This window comes from Mirounga leonina, unplaced genomic scaffold, assembly GCF_011800145.1.
Source record: "Mirounga leonina isolate KUSES-001 unplaced genomic scaffold, KU_Mleo_1.0 Mir_418, whole genome shotgun sequence".
NCBI classification, from domain to species: domain Eukaryota; kingdom Metazoa; phylum Chordata; class Mammalia; order Carnivora; family Phocidae; genus Mirounga; species Mirounga leonina.
This window is the reverse complement of record NW_023270739.1, coordinates 8,390,044-8,416,147: the sequence shown is the minus strand read 5'-3', so window position 1 is coordinate 8,416,147 and position 26,104 is coordinate 8,390,044. Positions and strand designations below refer to the sequence as shown.

At 53.9% G+C, this 26,104-nt stretch overlaps 1 protein-coding gene across 1 annotated transcript in view; it reads right to left on the bottom strand.

The window, feature by feature from the left end:
- MYH9 (myosin heavy chain 9) overlaps window positions 1-25,834 on the bottom strand; it is a 90,318-nt gene extending 64,484 nt beyond the window's left edge. The window contains exon 1 of the mRNA XM_034987599.1: window positions 25,670-25,834. The gene's annotated coding sequence lies outside the window, so the exon portion shown is untranslated. The remainder of the gene's footprint in view (window positions 1-25,669) is intronic.
- Between the last annotated feature and the right edge of the window lie 270 nt (window positions 25,835-26,104).

Sequence of the window (26,104 nt, the reverse complement as noted above, 5' to 3'; positions counted from 1 at the left end):
AGACATTTTTATGGCCTTGAGAAGTATTATCAAAATGCCGTCCAAGAGGGTTGACTGGTATGCATGGTCACGTGAGCAGCATGCCCATATGGCAGCTGCGACATCAGCCCTAGGAAAACCGTCTGCAGGAAAACGCTTGGGGGTTCAGATCAGGGAACCTCAGGGAATTCTGGAAATCTGCGGGACGTGCAGGCCAGCAAAGAGTTAAGGAGCAAGAAGGCAGCTTCCCCCATTGGAGAGCAGATCCGGTGAAGGCCAGCCCTTTCCACACCAGCTGCTTGTGGGTGCCAGCCCAACTCCAAGAAACCCAAGTAGTTGCCTTTTTAGGCCATAATCGAGAGGACACGACCAGAGGCTAAATTAGGACTCTCAGGAAATGATGAAACTGAAAGTAAATAGGTTGACCAAAAACCTCTGCTTTCGACCCAAAATGTAATTCCTTGATTGTCTGCCTTCTCCCCTTCCCCGCCCCCCACCCCCGAACATCCATCTGGACCTTTTACTCCTTCCTTATTTTCCCAAGGACCCCTCTCTCTCCCTCCCAGCTTCCCACCCTTCGCTTGGTTCTCTTTTTACTGACTTGTGTGCCTGTTTGGAAAAGAAACAGCTAGCCCCTTAAAGACAGAATTTATTTGACTGGGACAAATCATTGGTCCAAACACCGCAAGCTTGTCCATTCCTAGACAACGAGGGTCTATGTCATGCCTTCCATGTCCAAGTTCTGGGCCTGGAGCTTCAGGTCCTCCCATCCCATCTCAAAGCTACCCTGTCCGAGGGGCCGAAGCAGCTCTCTGTCCTCACCATCCCCACAGGTGAGGGCAACGAGGCCCACACGGGTCACAAAACCCAGGTTCAAACTCAGAGCCGCTGGGCTTCTGCCTCAGCTGCCTCCCCTGGGAGCTCTCTGGTGCTCTCTGGGGAGAACACAAACCCAGAACCCCCTGGTTCATTATGCAAACCAGGACACAGACACTAATCATGCCAACTTGAAGCTGCAAACCCCACCTCCTGGTGCTGCTTTGTACCAAGGACTCTTCACACCGCAACTTAAAGACTGCTGGCGCTAGAAGAAAGGTGAGGGGTCTGACCTCGGGTGAGCCACTTCCGTTCTCTGAGCCAAGGTCCCAGTTCAGAGACCCGGTGACCTCAACTCAGACTCCGGAAGCCCTGTTTCCAGCTCCATCACCTCCTCTGCTTGTTTTTTTATCCCCACCCCAACCCAGAGAGCACAGGGGAACATGTCCCTTCTCCTTTCTCCCTCTAGCCATTGCTTCTGAGTTAAGCGAAACTATCAAGGTGCCTGAGGTTCTATGAAGGCGGCTGCTGAAGTAATATAGAAATTGTCAAACCCCTTAGGATTTACTGATTCAATGAACTCATACATACTGAGGGTCTATGTGCAAAAATATGGGACAAAGGTACAAAGGACCCAAGAAGTTTATAACGTAGTGGAACCTTCGCTGTGGAGGGGAGGACCATGTCAACAGCCAACACCAACACAAGACTCAATGAAGAAAGACGAAGGAACGAGTCACTCGCTGCAGGAACAGAGAGGAAGGGGTAAGTCAATGCAAAACTCAAAGCGGCAGGAGGTTCATGGAAGGGATGAGATGTAAACTGGGTCCTAGATGATGGGAAGAGTACTGGTTGGGGAGGGGAAGAGGTGGTACCAGGCCAAGGGAGAAGAGGGGGCAGTTCTTCATGAACTATACAATGATGTGATGGGTTAAGGCAGGGCTCCCCAGCCTCGGCACTGTGAACACCTGGGGCCATGGAATTCTTTGTCATGGGGGCTGTCCTGTGTATTGCAGGATATTTAGCAGCATCTCTGGCCTCTACCCACTAGACAAGAGTGCATTCCATCCCCATTTGTTGGGCATCCCCAACAAAAAATGTCTCCAGACACTGCCGAAGATGGGGACTAGGGGAGCAAAACGGCCCCCAGTTGAGAAGCACGAATTTAAGGGGTGTCGCAGGAGTAAATACTGCACAGAAGCCAGACTTCAGCTTAGTAAACCCTCTCCGGAGTCCAAAGTGCGTTCTTTTTTTTTTTTTTTTTAAGATTTTATTTATTTATTTGAGAGAGAGAATGAGACAGAGAGAGCACGAGACAGGGGAGGGTCAGAGGGAGAAGCAGACTCCCCGTTGAGCAGGGAGCCCGATGCAGGACTCGATCCAGGGACTCCAGGATCATGACCTGAGCCAAAGGCAGTCACTTAACCAACTGAGCCACCCAGGTGCCCAAAGTGCACACTTCTAAAAACAGAAGATGCCCAGTGAAAAGTGATTCCCAGGACCCACATAGCGGGCCCCACCCACTATGGATGGCACTATCACCAAGGAGTGACTGTCCCTACAATGCACTGTTATTTTAAGGGATCTGACCTGAGCCCACTACCGGACTGTTCTCTAAAGATTCCTGAAAGTCCCAATTAAAAAAAAAGAAAAAGAAAAAATCAGGCAAAGAGGGCTAATGTGCCTCCCCAGGCAGGGCACGAATCTCCAGAAACTCCAACACAGCCGCTCGGCTGGTGATGCACAACCTAGCTGGCCAGCATGAAGAGATCCGGGTGAATCACGGAAGGCAGGCAGGCAGCCATGCTGGGGGGGTGGGGGGGGTGCTCCCCTGGCTGTGCTGGCTCACCCCATAGCCTGGGAATTCCATCAACTGCCATTTATTGAAAGGTTCTGACACATCAGGATTAGTCCCAGGGACGATACCCATAAATGTATCCCAGCCAGAAATCTCCTGCAAACCCCTGCGAATATATCTGAGTGCCTACCAGTCGATGTCTCCACCTGGAGAACCCACAGCACCATCACACCTGAACTCCCCCAAACCTGCGCTCTCTTCTGGGTCTCCATCAAGACCCCGTCTGTCTGGTCACCCAAGACCGTCACTGTAAACTCCTTCTGGTGGATCAGCAAAGCCCTCTGTCATTCTCACGGCCAGTGCCCTGCTCCAGGACTGCACCCCCTCCTTTCTAGACTGCATAGCCTGCCTCCTTCCTGGCCTTCCCCAGAGTCTTCTACCTCCTTCCAATCCAGACCCCCTGCTGAGTTTCTGTGCGTGCCATATCCTATTTTATTGACAATCACTCACCAGTTCGAAACAGTTCAATGGCTCCACATCTTCTCCAGAATAAAATCTAATCATCTTTTTCATGGTGAACAAGCCCTTCGCGACCCTACCCATCAATCTCCTCCATGCTCTGGCCCGGCCTCATAACTGCGTCCTGTTCACAGCCCCCTCTGCTCATGCCGCCTCCTTCTCTGCACCAGGAGCCCTCTCTCAAAGTTCAACTCCAATGTCCTCCTCCGGAAGGCCCTCCTGGATAGCTACAAAAGGACTTCCCGTGAGTAATCAAACAGCAGTTTCATCTGAGCACAGGACGCAGGTCTCACTCATGTCCTCGATTTCAGATGTCTAGCACAATGCCTGACCCCAGCAGGTGCTCAGTTAAAGTTCCCTGAATGAATGTATGTGGAACATGGCAAAGAGAAGGAAGGAGTAACGGGGAAGCTTTCTAAGAAGCTGGAAAATCGCCTTGAGCTGTGCAGAGGGCCACAGGGTTCGAGAGAGGACGGGAACAAGGAGACCCAAGCTGGGAGCACGCACAAGGCTCACAGCCACTTAACTGACATTTATGGACTAGTTCTTACATCCCCAAAACAAGAAGGGAAAGAGAGCATAGTGGGGCTTTCAATCCACAGGGAGAAACAGGAGTGAAAATAATTTATTGGCCCCCAAGAAGCTTTGCATAAGGTGCTCAGTTTTCTGGAACCTTCTAGCACCTCCTGACTAACCAAGGTGGAGGTACCCACCATCTACCACCAGACACACCAGAAAGGACCTTGGCTGGTGTGGCGTGGCCTCTGCCTTTGTCGGGACCCATGAAAAGGCCTCAGACTGCCCTTCCTGCCTCTCCTGGAGCCCTTGGTCCGCATCTGCTAAGCAAGTGCTGCGGACACCGATTTTGGTACCAGCTCTGAACAGACAGATGGAACTTGGTAAAACCACGGCGATACAGAGCACTGATTCTGCAAATCCCAAGGTAAGTTTGTAATTCACTGTGATCAAATGGAATGGGTATAAATTTGGAGTCACACCGACTCGGATTTGAATCCCCCACTCAATTCCTTGTAACCTTGAAGCTGTTCACGCCGCAATTTCCTAGCTTTAGAGTGAGGGAAAAATCTGTATCAGAGGAGTTGTAACTCAAATTGCCAGGAAAGACTTGGACACTGAATAAGAACTTCCAGATCTCATCCTCCTGACCTAATTAACCCTAATCCTTCTCTACAATGACACCTGGGGCCTCTGAACAAAGTTTCCAGAAGTTCGGTGACTCTTTCTCCATGTTACACGGGTCCGCAGAGAACAACATGGCACAGCACGCTGTCTCCCAACTAGTAATTTAGCACGAAGGAAAAGGGTTCCATGGCCAAAGGAGATTGGAAACCTGCCTCCCCGTGGCCCTCCTGCCTAGGAAATGCTCTGAGGAGCCTGCAGTCAAGGAAGCCCACTCACTGCACTTTGTCCATCAGGCTAAGCACCCTGGGCTATCCTGCACAGTACTGGCCTGGAAATGCTGGTCTGGCGGGATGTGCATGAGGCCTTGGGCAGAAGAGCTGAATTTGAGTCTGCCTTGGCACTGACCAGCTGCTCGGCTATCAGGCTCGAACAAGATAATGGACCACAGGAGCCGCCCTGCATAAACATGGGGGCTATTAGAACAATCATCTACAGGGAGGAACTGGCACTCTACCACCCAGGGCCAAACTTACAGCAGTAGTCCACCCTAAGGTGCTCATTCTCCCCAGGATGCCGAGGTGGGGGAGGAGGGAGGGGGAAGGGGAGGGTCCTCCCAGCGCCCAGAGCCCAGGAGGCAGAAGCTGCTGAGGACTGGGAGGATGGGCCCCCTTCCTCCCCACCTCAGGAATGCTGTTTGCTTACAGAAGAAGCTGGGACTTGTTGCGGTTAGCAGTATTCCAACCCAAGCCTATGTTGATGCTTAGCAGATAAGAAAACCAGACCAGAGACAAGCCAGAAGAGGAATTTAGGACCAGAGCCCCAGAACCCACCCCCTTTGCCCTCCCCTCCACAGAGGCCACATGGAGGGGCTGCCAGGACTCCTCAGGGCCCGGGGAACACTGCCTGACTACAGAAGGCAGGGCCTGGGGTCACTTTGGCTTTGCTCTGCACCCGAGGAAACCAGACCATCAAAGATGACACCAGAGGGGCGCCTGATGGCTCAGTCGGTTGAGCAGCCGACTCTTGGTTTCGGCTCAGGTCATGATCTTGGGGTCCTGGGATGGAGCCCTGTGTCTCGCTCTGCGCTCAGCGGGGAGTCTACTTGAGGATTCTCTCTCTCTCTCTCTCCCCCTCTGCCCCTCCCCCTCCTGCACGCACATGAACTCTCTTTCTCTCCCTCTCTAAAATAAATTAATTTATTTTTAAAAAAAGACACCAGAACTTCGTGCATAGTAGAGTCCCTCCTCCTCCTCCGTGGGTAAGGACGGAAGGTGGGCGAGGCAGGGGGAGGGAGGGGTGGGAGTAGCTGGAGCGGAGGCTGGAGGGGATAAGCACAGCAGGTCACCCAGGGTCTTATCAACCACGCTGAAGAATGTGGATTTTAGTGGAGGGACAAGGGGAGGCCACCTGGGGGTGGGGAGGGATAACATCATCGGATTTGTATTTTAAAGAGATCACCCTCTCTGACCTCACTTGGAGGGGGCACGAGAAGTGAGCAGCTGTAAAGCAGTCGGGAGGTCCCAGCAGCGGGCTTGCAATCTAAGAGAGGGCAGAGTCCCAGGACAGGGCTAGGGAGAAAGTGGTTAAATGCCACAAGAAATGGACAAATGAAGGCACAGGTGGCACCCTCTGATCTACTACTGGACATAGCCCAGCTCAGGGAGAAGCAGGAGTCAATGCCCACTGCAGCCATTTCCTCCGAAGTAAGAAGTGACCTGGCATCCCAGGGCCTCTCCAGCTTATCTCAGGCATCATATGTCACCCAGACCAAAGTGCCCAAATGGGTCTCCTCCTCTTAAGATACCATCCCTATCTTCCGGTCCACAAGATACATTCTTAATGAATGACTCAATCAACCAATCAGGGCAGAAAGCAGAGGGAGAAGCCAGCCCCAAGGTTCCATTCAAGAATTCTGCCACTGAGGGCGCCTGGGTGGCTCAGTTGGTTAAGCGACTGCCTTCGGCTCAGGTCATGATCCTGGAGTCCCAGGATCGAGTACCGCATGGGGCTCCCTGCTCGGCAGGGAGTCTGCTTCTCCCTCTCCCACTCCCCCCTCTCGTGCTCACTCTCTCTCTCTCTCTCTCAAATAAATAAATAAAATCTTAAAAAAAAAAAAAAAAAAGAATTCTGCCACTGAGCATGCCCATCCTGCCTCAAGAGAAAGATCCTCATGGCCTTTAGAACCCAACCAACTCCTGTGCCCAACGCCTCCCAACTGTCCTTCCAGCCCCACCTCTCCTGTCCCCTGCCACTCTCTATTCCAGACACAGCTCCCCAGGGAAGAGTCTGTGCTCTGCGGCCAACTCTCCCATCACCTGGGCAGCCTTTCCTAACATGGCAGATTATTCATCGGGCTCCCTCCCCTCCCCAGACCGTTTCCAGCATAACCTTCCTTACACCCGCAACCACTGCTTCTCTGCCTGTCTTCCCATCAGCCGTCAGACTCCTTGAAGGCAGGGGCTGTCCCCTCCTCCCCCAGACCCCAAACGCTGGTGCTGACTGAGCCCAGGGTTCAGAGAGGTCCTCAATCAATGCCTGGGGAAGTGAGCCGAAGCGTTCAAGATGCTTGGGTGCACGGCTCACGTTGTGTCTTCTGGAAGCCGAGCTGTCCACGAGAACAACCAATTCCAAAGGTAACCCTCCCAACCCCTCCTGTCTAACACTGGGGGGGCGGGGAGCACGGCAGCAAGTTTATACAGCTTTCACTCAGTGGGGAGGCCCCCAGCTGGACCTGCAGTAAGTCATCCGCATTGGACCCTTGACTTTGCCTATAACTGGTTCAATATTTGCATAGTGAGATCACACACGGGCCTCCCCTCCCGGGGGATGAGCTCTCACTCAGCCACCACCGAGGAGAGCCTGCCAAGAGAAGCCCGCGGTTTCAGATACCAGGGCTCTGAGCCCCAGACTCGCCCCCAGGTGTGACAAGGTTGACGCAAGTGCTCAGCCACCTTCCCGTTAGGAGCTGCGCACTGAGCACGGGACCCTGCCCTCCCGCAGACAGCATCCCCAGCGCTTGCCCGAGGGAGCACGCGCTGCCCGAGGGGCAACTGAACCCTCCTAACCCTCCAGTTGCCCGCAGCGGAGTTACTCCTTCCCTTTGGTTCTGCTGATAGGAGGGTTTTTCTCTCCTCAAGCATATGAGCAGAGTTTGCTGAAACCCAACACAGAAAAATAACCATACTGAAAAGATCTAATTATACGGCCACCGTCTCAGCGGGAAAGTGCAGTGCGCTGGGTTTCCTAAGTCCACATCGTGACGGCGGGGAGATGCAACCCGAGATGAGAAACTGAAGATAATTTCTGAAGACCACTGCGCCCCGAACCCACCAGGCCGACAGCAGCTTGTTATTCTGAGTGATGTTTAAATAATACAACACACACACATACACACACACACAGCTCTGAGGGGTACAGCCACTACTGCCAACAGCCATCCCAACCCTATTCCTGCTGGGCTGAGTGCTCTAAGGCCACACATGGGTCCCCAGCACCGCCGGAACCCCGCGGCCCAACACACGGAAGTGCTGAAAAATACTCATGAGCTGGAGTCATGGGGAAGGTTCCAGACTCCCAAAAGGTCCGAAGTCCAGGGATCAAACACCACAGACTCTCTGCCACCCATTCGCAGGGTGCCTGACGTTAAGACCAATAATCCTGCACCTTATCGTCCAAACAGAAGTGACTCTGGTGTGGTTCGTTTCCCCGTTTCCCTCTTGAGCTCGGAAGAGGTGGCCTCCAGGACCTTATCACTGTCCTCCTCCTCCTCACCCACCCTTCCAGCTAAATCTGATGTTCATTTGTTTCTAAGAGACACATGACTGGCCAGGGGTCAATCTTCCTGAATTGATCAAGCCGTCATTTGTCATTTGAGTCAACTCTGATAATGAGCTTCACCACAGAAAGGAGACAGCCCTTCCAAACAGTGATAACTAATTCATGACATTCTCAGAAGGCGTCTTAGAAGGAACCCGACTCAGGAGGCAGCCAGACGGGCCCTACAACTCCAGACCCATCACTTAACTAACAGAAGACACTGCCCGGTTGCCTTGGCCCCCTGGGCCTTAATTCCTCCATTTATAAAAGCGAGGTCTACCAGCTCCCCCCCGCCCCGCAGGACAGCTGTGAGTCCTTGAGAGCCTGTGGGGGTGCAGCCCCTACCCCAGGTCTAGCGGACAGTCCCAGCTCTGCAATGTGGTCAGAGCACTGCTCAACTCACAGAACTATTGTGAGGACCACAATAGGCTAGCGGAGGAGCGGTGCTTGGTGGTGCCCTGGGTCTGCAGGCCGAGGCGCCCCTCTCCACAATCTTCGCCTCTTCTCAAGAAGTCTGTGTCACCAATGAGCTCATAATGAGTCAGTCACAAGCTCTGCCCTCCCAGAGCCCACTTCGAGGGGTTTGAAGTCACATCCTGCCTAGCCTAACTCAACATGATTTATTCCACCCCAGGAATGTAGCTCATTTCCCAGAATTTTGCAAAGAAACTTTAAAGAGTTTGATCTTGCAAGGGACTCCATTTACAGGCTCAGCTGGAGTGGAGGAGGAGACTTGGTTCGGTTCAGACCTGTAGGCGGGAACCAAACAAAGTCAAGGCTAAAAGAGGCCCCCTGAGCATCTCACCCTGGAGTGCCAACGCTTTGGTTTTTTAATTTCAACCCACAACAACAACAAAAAAAAGATAAAAGAAAAATTTCATTTAAAGGCTTTTAATCCCGAATACACACAAACAGGTCAAACAAAAGCTCCACGATATGATATATACTTGGTATTTTCCATTGAGTCTATTTTGTTTGGTGTTAAAAACACTGGAAGTAATTTCACAACCCACCAATGAGGTTTCAGTTGACCGTATGAAAAACGCCAGTTTGAAAAACGCCAATCTGACTCAGCTGTCACTGGGTAGATGAGGCTCGGACTGGTCCAGTGACTTGCCCAAGACCACAAGTTAGGTCAAGCAGAAGCTCTGAGCCCAAAGCCAAAGCAAGGCTCTGTGGGGGGTCAAACCTCCAGCAGGTAGGACAGCAGTCACCTGCCATGTGCTGGCTGTGTTCAATTGCCCACTGCTCCATCACCTGACCCTGACAACCGCAGCAAAGCCCGGGCACACATCCTGTGACTCTGCCCTATTCCTGCTCCCCACCCTCTCCCTTCAAAAACACACTCAGAAGCTCAGGAAGGTGAAGCAAACTGCATGGATATGGACATTTAGGAAACATCCTTTGAGGACCTGGAGCCCAGGGGGGTAGAGGGCAAGGACAGCGCTCCCCCGGTATGCAGAATCCCAGCAGATCCGATCACTACAATCAGAACATCACCTCTCCAGGCCCCAGTCCTAAGCTAAAGAGACAACCAGAAGTGACATGATATTAACAGCTTAATGCAAGAAAGATCATTATCCTACAGGGATAAGCTCAGAGACAGTGCTCTCGGCGTACTTTTGTCCCTGGGGTGGCATAACCTAACCCTGCAATGAACAGACCTTCATGCCTGCTAATAGCCTACTGATGGCATGTTTACACACACACACACACACACACACGTGCTCGAGGGCACACGTTCTATAAACAAGAAACCCAAAGTTCTCTCCAGATCAGTGGTTCTGAACACTTTCGGCCAGTTAAGGACCCCTTTGAGAATCGGTGTAAGGCAGTGAATCGTCTGCATACCACCTTACGGAGCTCACCGAGACACTCAAGTACAGTCCATGGACTTTTAGAAGCCCCCCAGTTACAATTTCAAAGGCAAAAGGACACTGGAATGGCCTCCTTCTCCACCAAGGCAACATGAACAAAGACTTGAGAGGACTCTCTTTCTTCCTTTCCCTCCAGAGGGGTAATCAGGATCTCACAAAAGGGGTCAGACAGGGCAAAAGACAGCCAAGACAAGCCAACGGTGCAAGTTGTTGTGGCAAGTGGGGGAGACTCAGGATGGAGGGGGAAGGAGGCCGTTTCCCCTGAGCTACTCTGGATCACCCTGGACTGCGGGAACAAGACATCCCAAACGGAATGGCAAACAGCCTCTCCTCCCTCCGTCTCCATCGCTTGGGACGATTCTCAAGTGAGCCAGCAGGTGCCAGCCCTAGGCACACAGGCTGCCTGGAGGACAGAGCCAAGCTCTCCAGAGAAACCAGGGGAGACAAGCAGCATCCCAGAGCCTTCGGCCTCCCTGGGGAAAAATCACCCAAATCCTAGTCACAAAGTGAAGATAAAACCCACGAAATCTCCCACTTTACAGAAAAAGTCAATTCCTAGAGAAGGTTGTGGCAGCACCCTCGTCTGAAAGGCGGGCCAACCCAGCTGTCCTTGAGCAGGAAGCCCGGCTGGCATGACCTCACCTTGTCCTTCACCAGAAACCTGGCGGCTGCTTGTTTTACCACCCGCCAAGCACTGCTCCTTTGCCCGGGCCCCAGTCTGCTTCCAAAGGGGTCAAGGCTGAGCTGCGAGCGTGAGAAGGAAAGAGCGGCGGCCCCTGCCCCATGCAGCTGCCAGATTAGGACGTGCACATACACACAAACCTGTACACACACAGACACGTGCGTGCGCACAGCCCAAGGATGCGGGATCGGGGCCGAGGGTGACACTTGTGGAGTCGGGCCATCCTGGGGCGAGTGCTACAGTCTCTACTCACAGGTTGAGGGAATGTCTGGGGATGTTACTTAAATGCCCCAAACCTCCCTTTCTTCATCTGTAAAATGGGCATCACGAGGCCCACACCCCAGGGCCGTGCTCACAAGTAACAGCTAGCACTTGGTTCTTGTCACAGGAGATCGCACCAACCCACGCGGAGACCCTGGGCAGTAGGTTCTAGCCATAGCCTGTTTTGCAGAAGAGGAAACTGAAGCCCAGAGTATCTAAATGACTTCGTCCAGGGCACACAGGGAGTACAGTTGGTGTCTGTGCCCTAGAGGTCCGCCTCCCGGCCGGCTCGCCACTCGCTTCACCCCCTGAGCAGGCGCTGAGTACGCAAGGACGTGAGGTTTGTCAAGAGCCGATAGCAATCATCAGGAAGGGGAAGGAGCCTGAGGTGACCCACCGCCACCTGCCTTGTCACATGCAGTAGAAGCCGTCCTCCTGGCTCATACCCAGCCCCTGGGGCGGCCGCATTTCCCTGGCAAACTCCTTTTTAACTTAACTCCCCCCCCCAATCCCTCCCAGCTGTCCCCTTCAGAGCCCACTGAAGAGCCTGGAATTTAAAGCACCTGTAGTTGTCAGAGACCTTTCAACCACAACCAATTCGGAATGTCCCAGGTCCAGGAGCACAAAGGCTGCCTGGTAAAGCCCCCGGAAGAGTTCTGAATCCCGCCCCTGATCTTTGCTCAGGTCCGCACACAGTATCACATTCTTCAGATTCTTGTTTGAAAGCCAGAAGGGGGGAGGGGGAGGGGCCTCCACTATTTCAACCTAAGGATAATTAGAGCCTGGGACTTGTTTTAAAGGGGAAGAGGGCCAGCCAGCCTTTCCCAGCCTCTCTTGAATACATGTCTGCTGAGGTGTGAGATACTGCAATAGTCCGCACACACACGGCTTTGCAGCCTAGAAGTGTCCTCACTTTGAAGACACGCAGGCTCCGGCGCACACAGCTATTAGGTGGTGGGAAGGGATGCTGCCAGATCCTCAGTCTCGCCCTCGGAGGCCCCTGTCCATTACTTCTCTGACATGAGGCTTGAAGGGCTGGCCAGAAAGTCAGCAGAACTAACCCCAGCCGGTTTGGAGGAAGGAGTCGAGATGGTTGGAGGTGAGAAGTCACAACACTGATGGGGTCCTGTAAATGCCACGGTGCCCAGCGACCAGTAATTAATCCCATAATGAGGCATTTTTCATGAGCACTTGGCATGACACAGCCACCTCCTCCTCAGCCTGGCAAAGGCAGGAAACGGTGGGCGGCAGGCCCGGCTCTGGGCAGAAGGCAGGCTGAGAGCAGGGCACCGTGGGCTGGCAGGCAGCTCGGAGGAGGCGGCATCGGGAATCGGAGGGAGAAAAGCTAGCTTCCCCGATGGAACCAGGCTGACCAGACCTCACACGCCTGGCCGCGCATCCCCACCTGCTGCCCACTGACGTGTCTCAGAGGGACAAGGAGGGCTGCATTTTACACCTGGCCCCATAAGCCAGCGAGGCGGCCCTGGGCCTCACTCTCTAAGGCAGTGTACAAAAGCATGACCTACAAACCCCCAACTTCACGAACATTGCCCCCCCTCGCCCCCACTGAATAGGTTAAAAGGGATGAGAAGGCAGGACAGGCGATGAAAGCAGATATGGACCATCCAGGAGCAGGGGAGGATCTGAGCTCTCTCACTCGCTACCTGGGGCTCGGCACTTAGGTTCTTTGAGTCTCAGTTTTCCCAGCTATAAAATGGGAACATTAATACTGCCCCCCCCCTCATGGAATTGGGAGACTTTCATTGCAACAACCTGAGCCTGACTTCAAACTTTATAGTGATAGAAAAAAATTGATGGGAATAGGTTTTTTTAAATGGATAAAAAGAGATATTTATAACAGACCGGCACTGTGCTGGACAAATTGTGTATAAATAGTGACGCCCAGGTGGCTCAGTCGGTAGAGCCATGTGACTCTTGATCTCAGGACTCTGAGTTCAAGCCCCAGGTTGGGCGCAGAGCTCACTTTAAAAAAAAAAAAAAAAAAGTTTTTTTTAATTTGTGTATAAAATCAAGCATATAAACAATAGACCCAAACTTCACTGAACATCAAAATCCTCTATGGGGACGCTCACTTTCCTCATTCCAGAAATGAGGAAAACAAGTGCAGAAAGGGTGCGCGGCTTGCCAAGGTCAAAGAGCTGGCAGGTGGGAGAATCAGGATCAGGACAAAGGGTCCGATTCTGGAGCCTGCTGCCTATTACATAAGTACGAGACATACACACATCCCAATGGTTAAGACTCAGAACCCAAAGAAATAAAGCTTTCTCCCCAACGTCATACAGAGCCAAGTGCTGGTGCAGATGCTAAGCCAGCACGCTCGGGAGAACATATTCACTGTTTCTCAAGCATGCATTAAGTGCCAACCATGGGCGAGGCATGGTACAAGGGCCCCAGGAGCAATAAGGGAAGCAAGACCCAAAAGCAGGCCAGCACAGAGAAGTGCCAAGAAGCCCCTGGTCCAGGGGAGTGTTGAAACGGCAAGGGAAGCATTATCTGGACACAACTAGGATTTTAAGTCTCAGTTCCTATACCAGCATTCTATAAAGTGTTAGCCGTCACTGTGTAAAAATCAGAGGAGAGAAGCCATCTCCAAGAATGACTGGCTGGTCGACAAGACCTGGGCGAGGGGTGTGATCACCCCGGTAGGAAGGCGCAGTAAGCTGGAAAGAACAACCGGTCCCTTCCACAAGCCCAATCACCCTGCCCCTTGATCACAGCGGCACTGGGCAGCGGAGAGGAGGAAGCAGGATAGAAGGAAAAGGTGCTCTGGTGAACGAGGGGCAGGTGAGCGGACAGGTGAGGGCATGGGAACGGACACGTACTGGGACCCACCATGAGTGGAGTTCACGGAAGGCTCAGGGCCTTCCTACGGTAGCTACTCAGAGAACACTGATGTGGGTTTTATCAGCCGCACTTTATGGAGGAGGAAACTGCAGCTGGAAGCAGTGAAATAAACACCTGAGGAAATCAAGAAAAGTCCCTTGCACCTGGAAGAATGGAACGACGGGCCCTGGATTATTAGAGAGACCGCCGCTGATACACACACCCACTCTCTTCTCCCATTTCGGACTGAACTGCGTCCCACACCTCCCCAAATTCACCTGTTGAGGCTTTAACACCCCGGGACCTCCGAATGGGACTGTTTGGGCGATGGGCCTTTACAGAGGTGATAAAGGTAAAATGAGAGCATTTGGGTGGGCTCCCCAATCTGCCCGGTGTCCTTGTAAGCGGAGGAGGACAGGAACCACCAGGGCTGCGCGTGGAAGGCACCCGGCTGCAAACCAAGGACTTCCAGACTCCCAGGGAGTGAGAGTGACAGTCCTCTTGTCCAAGCCAGCCTGGGGGACTCCGAGCACGCCCTCGCCTGACCGTGGCTTGCCTGCCTGGCTGCTGTCTGGTTCGCCCCCCCTAGAATGTAAACCGCAGACTCTGGCTTCATCCAGACATGCGCCCCGCACCTAAGCAGTCTCCAGCACGGTCCCAGCATTTATACATATTTAACGAACAAATACACTGAGTGAAAATAACCCAGCTGCTGCTTCTAGAGTCACCCACTCCCTTGCCCACGGCCGCTGACTCCTTCTGCTTTATCTAACTCACTAGTCCGTGTACCCACACCCCCCCCCCAAACAGGAGTGGCACCTCACTGCAGACAGTATAAATTCCAAGATAATCTCTAGCTTCTAACCACCACCGAACAGTAGTGTAAACGAGGTGACAGGAGAAAATCTACCAAGTGCTGAAATCCCCAGCTTGTGTTGTATTCTTATCACCAATTTTCAGTCAATATGTAAAAACAAATAAGGTTAGGTTAAGGCGCTGGTTTGGGTTTGGTTTGGTTTTGGGTTTCCTGAGTGTATGTTCAAAGGGTGGCATTGAGGACGGGGACAGAAACTCTCCTCACCCAACGGCAGCCCGCGCAGCCCGGGACTGATCCAGATCGCACGGCAGGCTGCAGAGGGGGCTCAGGGTGATGGACCAAGCCTGAAAGTGTCCCAGCGACCCCGTCTGGGGCCCGCCCCTGCCCTCTCATTTCCTGGGCAGGTGGGGTGGGTGACAAGCCTGTGGCTCCTTTCTGAACAATTAAGGATTGCCCTCCTGCTCTCTAGGAAGACAGTGGAATCGGGGCAGGCTCCCTTGAGCCAGGAGCTGAGGGACAGGGACAGTGCGGGGCTGTACCGGGCAAGGAACACCTGCAAGCTAGCCACTGATCTGGAACGAAAGAAAACACCTGAGCGAAGACATTGCATTCCAGTTCCTAGACCCCTGACCACACACCTTCTCCCCTCATGCCCAGCCCAGCCCCAAAGAACTCCCTTATCATTAGGAACATCCATCCACTCCAAAGCAGCCACTAGGATTCTGAAACTTTCTCTTCACAACAAAACTAAACTGTTGCAACTTGTTGCTACAATCCAGCATCTTCCCTGGGCGGCAGGAGCCACAGCAGAGCCCAAGTGGCCTGCCAGTGGCTTCTGGACATTTCTGAGACCGCCCCTGCCCATCATCCCCTGCTGCCTCCTGCCCAGTCAGAGCGGTCTCTCCGTAGGGCCAGAGGGGCCATTTCCCCCGCCTCCCCGTGGACAGGACTCCTTGGCCCTCCGCCCCTCGCTTCTTCCCAGACTGTTTTCTGGCCCAGGCCTGTGAACTGCATGAGCCACTGCAGGGGCGGGGGCAAGTGGGGGGATGGCACTGTTGGAGATCTTCCTCCAATGAGCCCAGAAAGATCTCCCGGGTCCTCGTTCCTAAGCTGTCTCACCACTAAAAACAAAGTGCTCTTCCATCAACTCAAATTGGGCGCCCGGACTGCCATTTCCTCCTGGGCTCACCTGAGGGAAGTGCTTTTTCCCTGAGTCTAGACTGGAGCCCCTTGAGGGCAGGGCCTGGGACATCTCACTCATCCACAGCCTCGTCTACATCCCAGCCACCAAGCAGTTTCCGCCCTAGAACTTAGGCTCAGGATGTATTTGCTGAATGAATTTCCAAAGAGTCACTAAAATCCATGGAACTTTTCTGGCAGTGTAAATAATGGTTCTTCCCCTTTGTGGACCATGGCATAGCCATTAAAATAATAACTATGGAGACTGTTGTGACACAGGACATTTTATGTCACAGCACTAAGTCGGGACCTCTACAGTATGCATGCCCGTGTGTGGACAGGGACCCCAGAGAGATGCAAGCAGTGGATGGGGTGAGGAGCAGATCTGCTTCTTATCAGCTTTGTTATTATACTGTTTGTGCTATAAACACCCCTCCCCCATTTTACTTGAAAAAGGAAACTAATTCCAGTAACAGTTACATCTCTCCCAACACTCCATGAACGGTCTCATCCCCAGTCCTTCAGCTGGGAACAGTATGCCGACCACACAACCAGAGGGCACAGGCAGAATGCCCAGCAGCCACCCAGAGAGGTTCAGGACCTGGGAGTGGAATCCTGCACTCCCCCATTTCACAGGAAATGGCACAGGGACGTGGACCTTAATGGGCCATATGGGCTACAGAGGGGGCTGAGAGTGGGACTGGGGCCTGGCACTGCTAGAGAGGAGAGGGAATCCTTTACCACCTGAGCAACAATGCTCCCTGCACATTCCATACCACATCCCGACCTGCAATCAGCTCAGATGCCTCCTCCCAGAAGCCTTCCCAGAGCCCCCTAGGCCCTCTCCCCTGGGATGCCATCAGCTCCTGGAAACAAGGACCCCGCTTCCTTCTCCTTCACCTCTGTAGTCCCGGCACCCAGCCCAGTGCCTGGAATAGAGAGTAAGCTCTGGGGAGTGATAACTGAATGACAACGGTCAGATAAGCAAATGAAGACGGAAAGAAAGAATGCATGTTTGCAAGTGGGCTGAGGTCAAGAAGAGCCCTCTAAGTCAGGATGGCAGTGAAGACCAGCCAGGGCCCAGCTAAGGGCAGGCAGCCACAGCAGCCAGGATTTACACTGCTCAGCCATGGTTTGTCACCTGCCCTCCCTTAGGACCAACCGCAGACATCTGAAGAATGGCCAGATGTGGTTAAAGGGGATGTCAGTAGCCAAGGCAACGCTAGGGAACCGGCAACCTTGCTCTGAGTAGCCATCCGCACTATGGGATGGAGGCCCCATTCTGCAGGAGCCCAAAGCTCTGCTGCTTTCATTAATCCTTGGCCACCAGTGCAAGAGGAGGCCTTGGGGACCAGCCCAACCTCTCACCGTCAAGTGAGGAGACACAAGTTCAGGAGTGAAGGGCATCTACAAAATCACACAGGGGTCTGGAATCAGAGTGCCGGAATGTGAATACCTGCTCAGTCTCCTCATCTGTAGAATGGGCTAGAAGGTAAAAATTACATGAGATAATTCACGTAAAAGCACCAGCACTGTGCCTAGTACACAGCACATGCTCAACAAAATGTAACTATTAGTACTGTTACTATCATTAGCACAGCTGGGACTTCAGCCCGGACATCCTAATTCCCAGGCCAATGCCCTCCCAACAGAGCCTCTTCCTTCCTTCCTTGCCCACCTTCCCCATCTTCCCTCCTCCCTGCCCAGGCAATTCTAGCCTCCGGGAGGCTGGCTCAAGATGCTCAGAAATCCCCAGTCACCCAGGGTTGCACAGGCCTGCCTCCTGTGATCAATCTCCCCCGCAACCCCCATGTCCCAACTTCCTGTCACAGGGTAAGACTCCTGAGGATGAAGATGGGCTCTCTGCCCTCCACCCCTACTGAAGCCCCACCAAGCCCAGCACAGTGAAGGCCATGCAGCAGGAGCCCAAGGAGTCTTTTGATGACTGAGATTCACCAAAGAAATTTGGGGTCAATACCCTCATACCCAGTAGCTGATCTTAAATATTAAAAACAGACGAAAACTGGAAGCAACTGGGTGGCTCAGTCAGTTAAGCGTCTGACTCTTGACTTCAGCTCAGGTCTGGATCTCAGGGTCATGGGTTCAAGGCCCCATGTTGGGCTCCAGGCTGAGTGTGGAGCATACTTTAAAAAAAAAGAAAAAAACTTTAAAATGACTCCCTGCCACCACTTTTCTTACCCCAGAGATCTCCAGACAAGTGCCTGACATGTGCGCTTTGTCAGATGGAGAGATGAGTAAATGGCATCCAAAAGCTCTGGCTGCCTGGGCATCCTCGTCCCCAGGCTTACAGGAAAGGCAGCAGTGAGCCCAAACACTTCATACAACTAGGAGCCGCCTCTGCACCAGGCACCGGGTGAGAACGTAGGGATCTAGACTTGAACGAAGACCCCACCTCTCTGACCCCCAGGTCCTCTGACCTCGACCTCCAGGTCCTCAGTCCAGTGGGTTCTAGCATCTTCTCCCCCATCCCAGACCAGTTGGATTAAGTCACCCAAATCAGTTCCAATGCGCGTCTTTGTTTATCAGACAGGAAGCTCCTTCCCCAGCCCAGTGACTTCATGCAAAACACAGGAAGTGTGGTGGCTTTGAACACAGGCAGCTCTAAATAAAGGAGCCTCTACGGCTCTGTAACAGCCTTCTTAAAAAATGCTTCATTAACGCAGCTCAGATCAGTGTGACAAGGTAAACTGTACCGTGTAGTAAGAAGGATGCGGGGCGCCTGGGTGGCTCAGTTGGTTAAGCGACTGCCTTTGGCTCAGGTCATGATCCTGGAGTCCCGGGATCGAGTCCCACATCGGGCTCCCTGCTCGGCAGGGAGTCTGCTTCTCCCTCTGACCCTCTTCCCTCTCATGCTCTCTGTCTCTCATTCTCTCTCTCGCAAATAAATACAATCTTAAAAAAAAAAAAAAAAAAGGGTGCGAAGGTTGAGACTGTGACAAGCTCGGCATCCAATCCAGGAGACCTTCTGGCAGGTTCTTCGGCCATCCTCATCCCCACACTTTGTTATCAAGGGACAGACTTCTTGGAAGCATTTAAAATCTTTAAAATCTTGACCACGTATTTCCTCCCACCCGCAGAGGACGGATGATGTTGATGAGAACGTGAAAAAGGAGGAAGAAGGAGGGGGGAGGAAAGAACTGGACCGCTTTCCCTATTTTTACATGTAAATTACAAGCCCCAGAAAAAGCAGGCATCTCCATGTTGCTGGCAGGGAAACTGAGGCGGTGGTCTAACAGTTAGCTAGAGAAAAGGCAACGGGCTGGTCCCAGCTCTGCCTGTTCCCAAAGCCCTTGTTTCATTCCCTCTACCCAGGGGCTTCCGTATTGAAAATAGAGAAATCGATCTCCTCAGTCCTTACGTGACTTAAATTACTAGAAACGAGGAGCGGCTGACAAACAGTGGAAAGCCAGTGTGGCCCTCTGAATGGCCCACCCTGCCGCCTGGCACCACCCCATGTGAAATATTGATTTTTGAGCTGTGGGAACTCTCAGCTGAAGGGGCCCTGTCCAACTGGAAGAAGTTCAGAGAAACCGAGAACACTTCCCACCCAATGTCTTCACGGTAGCGCCCCTCCCCCCCAAAAAGAAAAAGACGAAAGTGTGGAAGAGTAGACTCTTGAGGAAAGATTAAAGGAGCTAAGTATGTGTTGCTTGGCTAAACGGTGCATAAAGGCCAAGAAAGGGAAGATAACACTTTAAAAACATTTTAAATGAGGCCACGTGATTTTGAGAGAAAGGCTCTGGCACTGAGTGAAACCAGGAGCCCAAGCTTTCTACCAGCTCACTGAGGGAGCTCCTTCTCTAATGGGGGTGAAATTATCCCCAAGATCCCCTCCAGCTCACATATTCTGTAATTCTAAGTAAATTCGGTAGGGAGGGTTTTTTTACTGTTGTTCATTTTTCTTTTAAGGCAGGGCATCATTTAGAGCTACAGGCCACATGAAAGGGTAAAGTCTCGAAGATGCAAAGCTCCCAAAACGTGAATGTCTACAGAGATGGAGGTGAGAGGAACCTCCCCCCAAGAGGCCCCCTGTTCCTGTGGGTGGGACAGACTGTAAGGACCAGAAGGACCCAGGACCTCTGAGAGGCAGGGAGGAAGCAACGTGAGGGTGGTGAGGGTGGGGGAAGATCGGCTACACCTTCCACTTCCCCACAGGCCTCAGCCCAACCTGCCCCAGCAGGAAGCCACACCCTTCGGTGGCAACTTCCGGAAGCCCTGCAAGGCTCCCTCCAGCCCCAGTGGGAGGGATCCCCGTGGAGCACATGGAGATGAAGAGCCTCTGAGAGCCACTGAAGAGCGGCAGTCTGGCCCGGACACACTCCCACAGAGGCCTCGCCCTCAGCCACAGGCCATGCAAGAAGAGCCTCTTTTGGGTCCACCTGTGGGGGGCTGGGTTGCTGTGTCCCATTCTGGGTGCTGAATCACCTCAGGCTTGAGAAACTAGAGAGCAGAATGGGGCCCGAGAGATGCCAACGAGAGCCCGCCTCAGTTGCTTTTTAAAGAGACACACATCAGGTGCAAAAGGGCAGGTCCCCTCCTGCTTCCCAAATATCTGGTGTCTTCACAGCATGAGGTGGGGAGCTGGGGACAGGGGAGAGGATTCCAGCCAGGAGCCAGCCTTCACACCATCTGCCCATGTGGTGGCAGGCCCATTTTAGACCCAGGCTCATTTTGTGTGCTCATGTGTGACTCATGCCATTCCTCCAGGAGGCCCAGAGGCTGCCTGGCAGGGACACAGACAGGCCTGCCCGAGACCCTGACGGGGTCTTTTGCTGGCTTCGCCACAGAAAAAAGGCCAACTCAATGGTGAGCAGAGGTAGCAGCTTCTCCGGGACTCACATCATCCAAAGCTAAGACGGTCTTTCTTGATAAAGCCATCAGGGCCCTCCAATTCAAAACACCCTTTTGATCACATTTTCTCAAGAATTTGGGCTTTTCCACTGTTATTAATACATTAAAAACCAGAAGCCAGAAGTTAGAGGGGCAACTAGGGACAGAGGGGAAAGGGGCACGCTAGTGGCTGCAGGGACCCCAACTTTCAAAAAGAGAATCCAAGCGAATAAAGGTCCGGTTTAGCCCCATGGTCAGAGTGGGCTCCCCAGGAAAGAACAGCATATGACTTGGAGCCAGGGGAATTGTGGGAAGCCTGGCAAAAGGGTATCCCGAAATACTTTCCAGATACACACTGCGGGCTTCCTTTTCTCATGCAGCAAAGAAAAAGCAATCATCTATCATTTCCCAGAATATAAGGGAGTGGATCAGAATAGGCGTTTAAGGAGTCACTCTGGGGGCACCTGGGTGGCTCAGTCGGTAAGCGTCTGCCTTCGGCTCAGGTCACGATCCCAGGGTCCTGGGATCGAGCCCCGCATCGGGCTCCCTGCTCCGCAGGAAGCCTGCTTCTCCCTCTCCCACTCCCCCTGCTTGTGTTCCCGCTCTCGCTGTGTCTCTGTCAAATAAATAAATAAAATCTTTAAAAATAATAATAATAATAAGGATTTACTCTGGCAATATGATGTCACGGGGAAGAAAACAGGACCCAAAATGTTGCAGCCATGAGAGCAAGTCAGGCCATTTTTAAGACCCTTCCTTGCACACAAAAGGCACTCAATATGAAATTGGGAATCGAGAGCAATGCATTTTGAAGTTGAAACCTACAACACTGGCCAGAAGACCCCCCTGGATTTGGACAACTAATAAACCCGAAAAGGCCATGTAGTGAAGAGTAATGCTCACCCCCACTCCTGCTTCCTGGGCCCCCTTCCCTTTCCGGAGGCAACCACAATTACCAACATCTCATTATCTTTCCATGCAGAGTCCAGGCGACATACCCTGTTTTACAAAAAAGGGGAGCACCATACATCCTACTTCGCACCTAGTGTTTTCCATTGGCAACACATCTTACAGAGCACGCCCTATGAGGACTTACAGATCGGCCTCATTTTTCTAAGGGCTACAGTGCAGGCTCCCCACTGTAGAGCTGTGTCATGATTTATCTGACCCTTTGGATGGGCAGTTTGCTTCTTTCCTGTCTTCTTCTATGATAGTGCTGTAAAGAATATCCTCAGACACTTCCTCTCGCATTATCTGAGTTTATCTGTGGTTTGAATTCCTAGAAATGAGGCAGAGGGACTATGCTCTGGCAGACACTGCCAAACTTCCTTTAACTTACACTCCCATCAGTGTAGGGCATGAGAGCGTGCCTTCACCACTGGGACATCTCGGAGTAATTAAAATTACTGTAGTTTCCAGTTTCCCAGGCACTCTTGTGTTTAACGGGTGGGCATGACATCTCTGTAGGATGACAGGGCCCTTTCTATCGAAATCAAAATTTTCCCCCAACCAGAGCCAGAAGCCAGGTCTCCAGACCCTCGAGTCCTGTGCTCTTTCCATGTCACCCCTTTGGCTCTACCCGAGACCTCCTGGATCACAGGAAACCAGGTTTCAGAACTAAAACCGCAGTCTGCACACCTTCTGCCTGGGCCAGAGCCCTGAAACAAGGCTACTCAGCACAAGCTCATCACTGAGTGCATCCAAAAGCATCAGCAGATGCCCCACCCACCCACCTGGGCCTCACAGTCCACAAGCACTCTACACACTCATGTACACACACAAACACGCCTTTTGAGAAAGCAGGATGAGCACTGTGCAGGAGCTGGGACCACCACCTACCCTTCCCTTCCCCGTTTCCTCACCCGCCATTCACACATTTTCTTAAAAACTGACATAGCCACTGTGTATCAGGCCCTTTACACACCTTCCTTCTTTTAGTTCTCACATCTAACCCTTCAGGGCAGGTACTCATTCCCACATTACAGAGGAGGGCCCTGTGGCTCCGGGAGGTGATGTGACTTGCCTAAGGTCATAAAGCTAATTAAGCGGCAGGGTCAGGGTTCGAACTCTGCCTAGCTCCAAGGCTCACGACCCCACTCTTCCCAGCTCTAAGAATGGCATTCTGGAAGTCACAGGAGCACCACCACTTCCCAGGGGGCGGCCAGGGCTCCATTCCGTTGTCACCAGAGGACTTGAGCCCAGGAGTTCAGCACACCAAGGGTTAAGGCCGAGAGGCAGCGACTCTCTGGGTCTGCACAAAGGGAAAATGCACTTCCTGCCCCTGCGGGCAGAGATGCTGTTTTATGCTCAGCAAATTAGGACGTTTGTTTAATTAAGACGACACACAGATTTTGTTATTCTAAATATTTTTGGAACATGATGCTTGGGAGGAAGCTGTCAAGGCATGGATTTTTTTTTCCCCCCTATGCTTTGGGTTTCTTTCTCCCCCTTCAAGGGAAGGGTAAGGCCAGGCTCAGAGGAAAACAACAGCCAACCCCTCCCCTCCTTTTGAAATAAAGATGTCAAGCTGGTAAGGGCTGTCTTAATACTTTATTGAAGGATTAGAGAAGAGGAAGTGAAGAAAGCACAGTGAGCCTGGTTTCTAGCAATACCCTAGCAGGCTACACAACAATGCCACATTTTCTGAGCGCGCTTTTCTCCTCAAAAGCTAACAGATCCTCGTTTTGTTTTTTCTGGAGCAAGAACAGGCAAAAGGCAGCCTGTGATTAACATGCGTCCTTCATCCTGCAAGAGGGAAGTTGTCCCATCTCCAACCCCTTAGGTTAAAAGATTTAAAAATTTTTTAAAAATGTAAAAACCAGAGAGCCGGGACCCTGATCCTCTCTTCCCTCTACCCTCCTGTGCCCTTCAGGCAAAGCAGCCCCACGGAATGCACCTCTGGAGCGGAGCTGCCCTCACCTGCACAGAGCCTGCCAAGCCAGACACCTGGATCTGCCCACAGGCACTGCTGGGGCTTGCTGAGTGTGAAAAGCAGAGCTCTTCGGGGTCCCCCACAGCCGAGTGGGGGGCACAGTGACTCCAGTTACACGACACAATCTCTTGATCGCTCAGCTATGCACTAAATGAGGCCTCACTTTCCAACACTGAAGGCTAGCCTCAGTTTCCCAGACCTGTAGTGTGCCCCTCCTTCCAAGGCAGCTTCCCTCCAGATCCCCCCTTGCTCCAGACATAAGTGGTGGCCCCTCTCGGAATTCCTCGTCTCTGGTGCTTGGGATACTCCTCACAGGCTGCCTTTGTATTTCAATCATTCAGACACTATTCCCCCCCCCCCCCGGGGGGGGGGGGGGGGGATTGGGAACTCCTGGAGGGCAGAGGCCTCTGGGATCTCGGCAGAGTGGGCTGGCTCCTTTTCTCCAGTCTCCATGACTCACCGTACCTTTCTGAGCACCATGTCATCTTGGCCTCACAGTAGAGTCATCTGCAGATTTGTCTCAGCATTCCCTAAGTGCCCGAGGGCTGGGGCCAGGTCTTACTCAACCTCACACCCCCACCACCACCTGGCAGAATCCCTGGCACAGAGCAGTTAAATATTTGCTTAATTACACATCTATGTACCCTCCCCCTGCATCTCGCAGCCTTGTATATAAATTGACTGATATTAATCGAGTGATTGTCTAAACAGGCCTTAAAGCAGCCTCCTTCCTTACCAAAAGGGGAATAAACCTCCAGGTGAGGTTATCAGGTAGGTCTCAGTGGCGTCAAAAATGGCCACAGTGTTGCAGGAAGGAGCTAAGGCTCTCTTCCCCTTCAACAGTTACTCAACAGTTACTTTGAAATCCTCTTACACCCAGAAGAGGATGCAGTGAGCCGAGGAGTTGTCGGGCCTCTCAAATGCCCAGCGGAGAGAGGCCGCCGGTCTCCAGGACCTGCCAGGACCTGGGACTTCCCGGGAACCCTACTCCCCACACCGGCTGGGTGGGGCCACAGACAGCAGCCGGGCCCTCACCGTGCCCCCGCCTCAAGGCAGCCGGCAACCCTGTCCTGGAGGGTACTGCGTTTTATAAACGACTGGGCTCCCTGCAGGGATAAGGGGGTGCAGTCCTGCCCCGGACGCGGCCCCAAGACATGACGGAGCGAGGCCCCCCGGCCCAGAGAAGCGGGGGAGGCAGGGTAACAACCCCGGATCCAGCCCAACCGGACGATGCAGCGGCGCAGGCCTGGTCCTAAAGGAGCGGGGCCCAGCTCCCCGCCCCCGCCGGCGTGGGGCGGCCCCCAGGTGCGGTGCAGTCAGGTGCGCTCCGGCCCGCGCAGATGGCTGCGGGCATTCCTGGGCCTTCCTCCCCCGGGTAGCGGAAGTCAGAAGTCAACGGCTGAGGGGCTGTCGAGGGGAGGGGGGGTGAGTCCTTCCTGCCTCGCCCGGCACCCTCCGGGGCCCGGGTCCCCACGCCCCCACTGCACCTCGCCCCGTCGCCCTCCTCCGCCCAGCCGAGCGCAGCCGGGCGAATGAGGAAGTCGCGAGCGGAGGGCGGAAACTGAGCCGAGTGCAATGTCTGCAGCAGGACCGTCCGATTCTGACTCAGGCGGACGCCCTGACAGCTGCCAAACGGTCCCCGCCTGCCCGTTACCCACGCGAAAACGCCTGGAAACTTCCAAAGGAGCCGCTGCCCCGAGCCCCCCACCTCACGCTCACTCGGTCGGGTCCCAGGGACAGCGGCTCCCCGGAAGGGGTTAAAAAGTTTGCCCAACTCGGGCACTTGGCGAGGCGAGGGCGGGGCGCGTGCCCCGGCAGCAGGGGGAGGTCGAGGCTCCCGGTGCCCCGCCGGGGAAGTGCGCCGGGCAGGGGGAGGGGCGGAAGGTTCCCGGGGAGCGCCGGCCCCGAAGCCTTCGCCTGCTCCCGAGGCCTCGCCTCCAGCGCGCCCTCCCCGAGCGTCGCGCAGGGGGTCCCCCGGCCCCTCCCGGAAGGATGCGGTGCCCCAGCCCGGCCCCGCGGTGTTCGCGCCCGCCCGCGCCGGTCGCCGGCCGCGCCGAGGCCGAGAACCACACGTCGGGCCGCTCGCCCCAGACGCCGCGCGTCCCGTCGCCACCGCCCCCACCCGGGGCGGGACCGGCCGGTGGGGCTCGCTCACCTGAACCTGGATCTGCGCCGGGGAACGGGCGCTGCTTCTCCCGAGAGGGCTTTCTCGAACGCTTGTGCGACCGCGGGGGGGGGGGGCGAGCGCGCGAGGCGGGAGCTGCAGCAGGTCAGTCTCGCTCAGCCTTCCGTGCCCTGCCCGGGAACCGCGGTGATCTGCGCGCCTCACCGCACCCAACTCAGCTCCTCGCCGCCTTCCCGCCCCGCCCTTGCAGCCGCCCGCCTATTCCAGCCCGGCGCCGGCTCGGGGGCAGAGCCTGGAGGGACGACACCGCCCACCCGGACCGCCTCGCCCGCTCCGGCCCGTCCCCGCTCTTGATGGACAGACACCTTGGCCTGTGGGAAGGGGGCGGGCGGAACCTCTGGGTCCGGCGGAGTGGGTATTCATCCTACCCCCCCGCCCCCACCTCCACACGCTCCACCTTCCTCT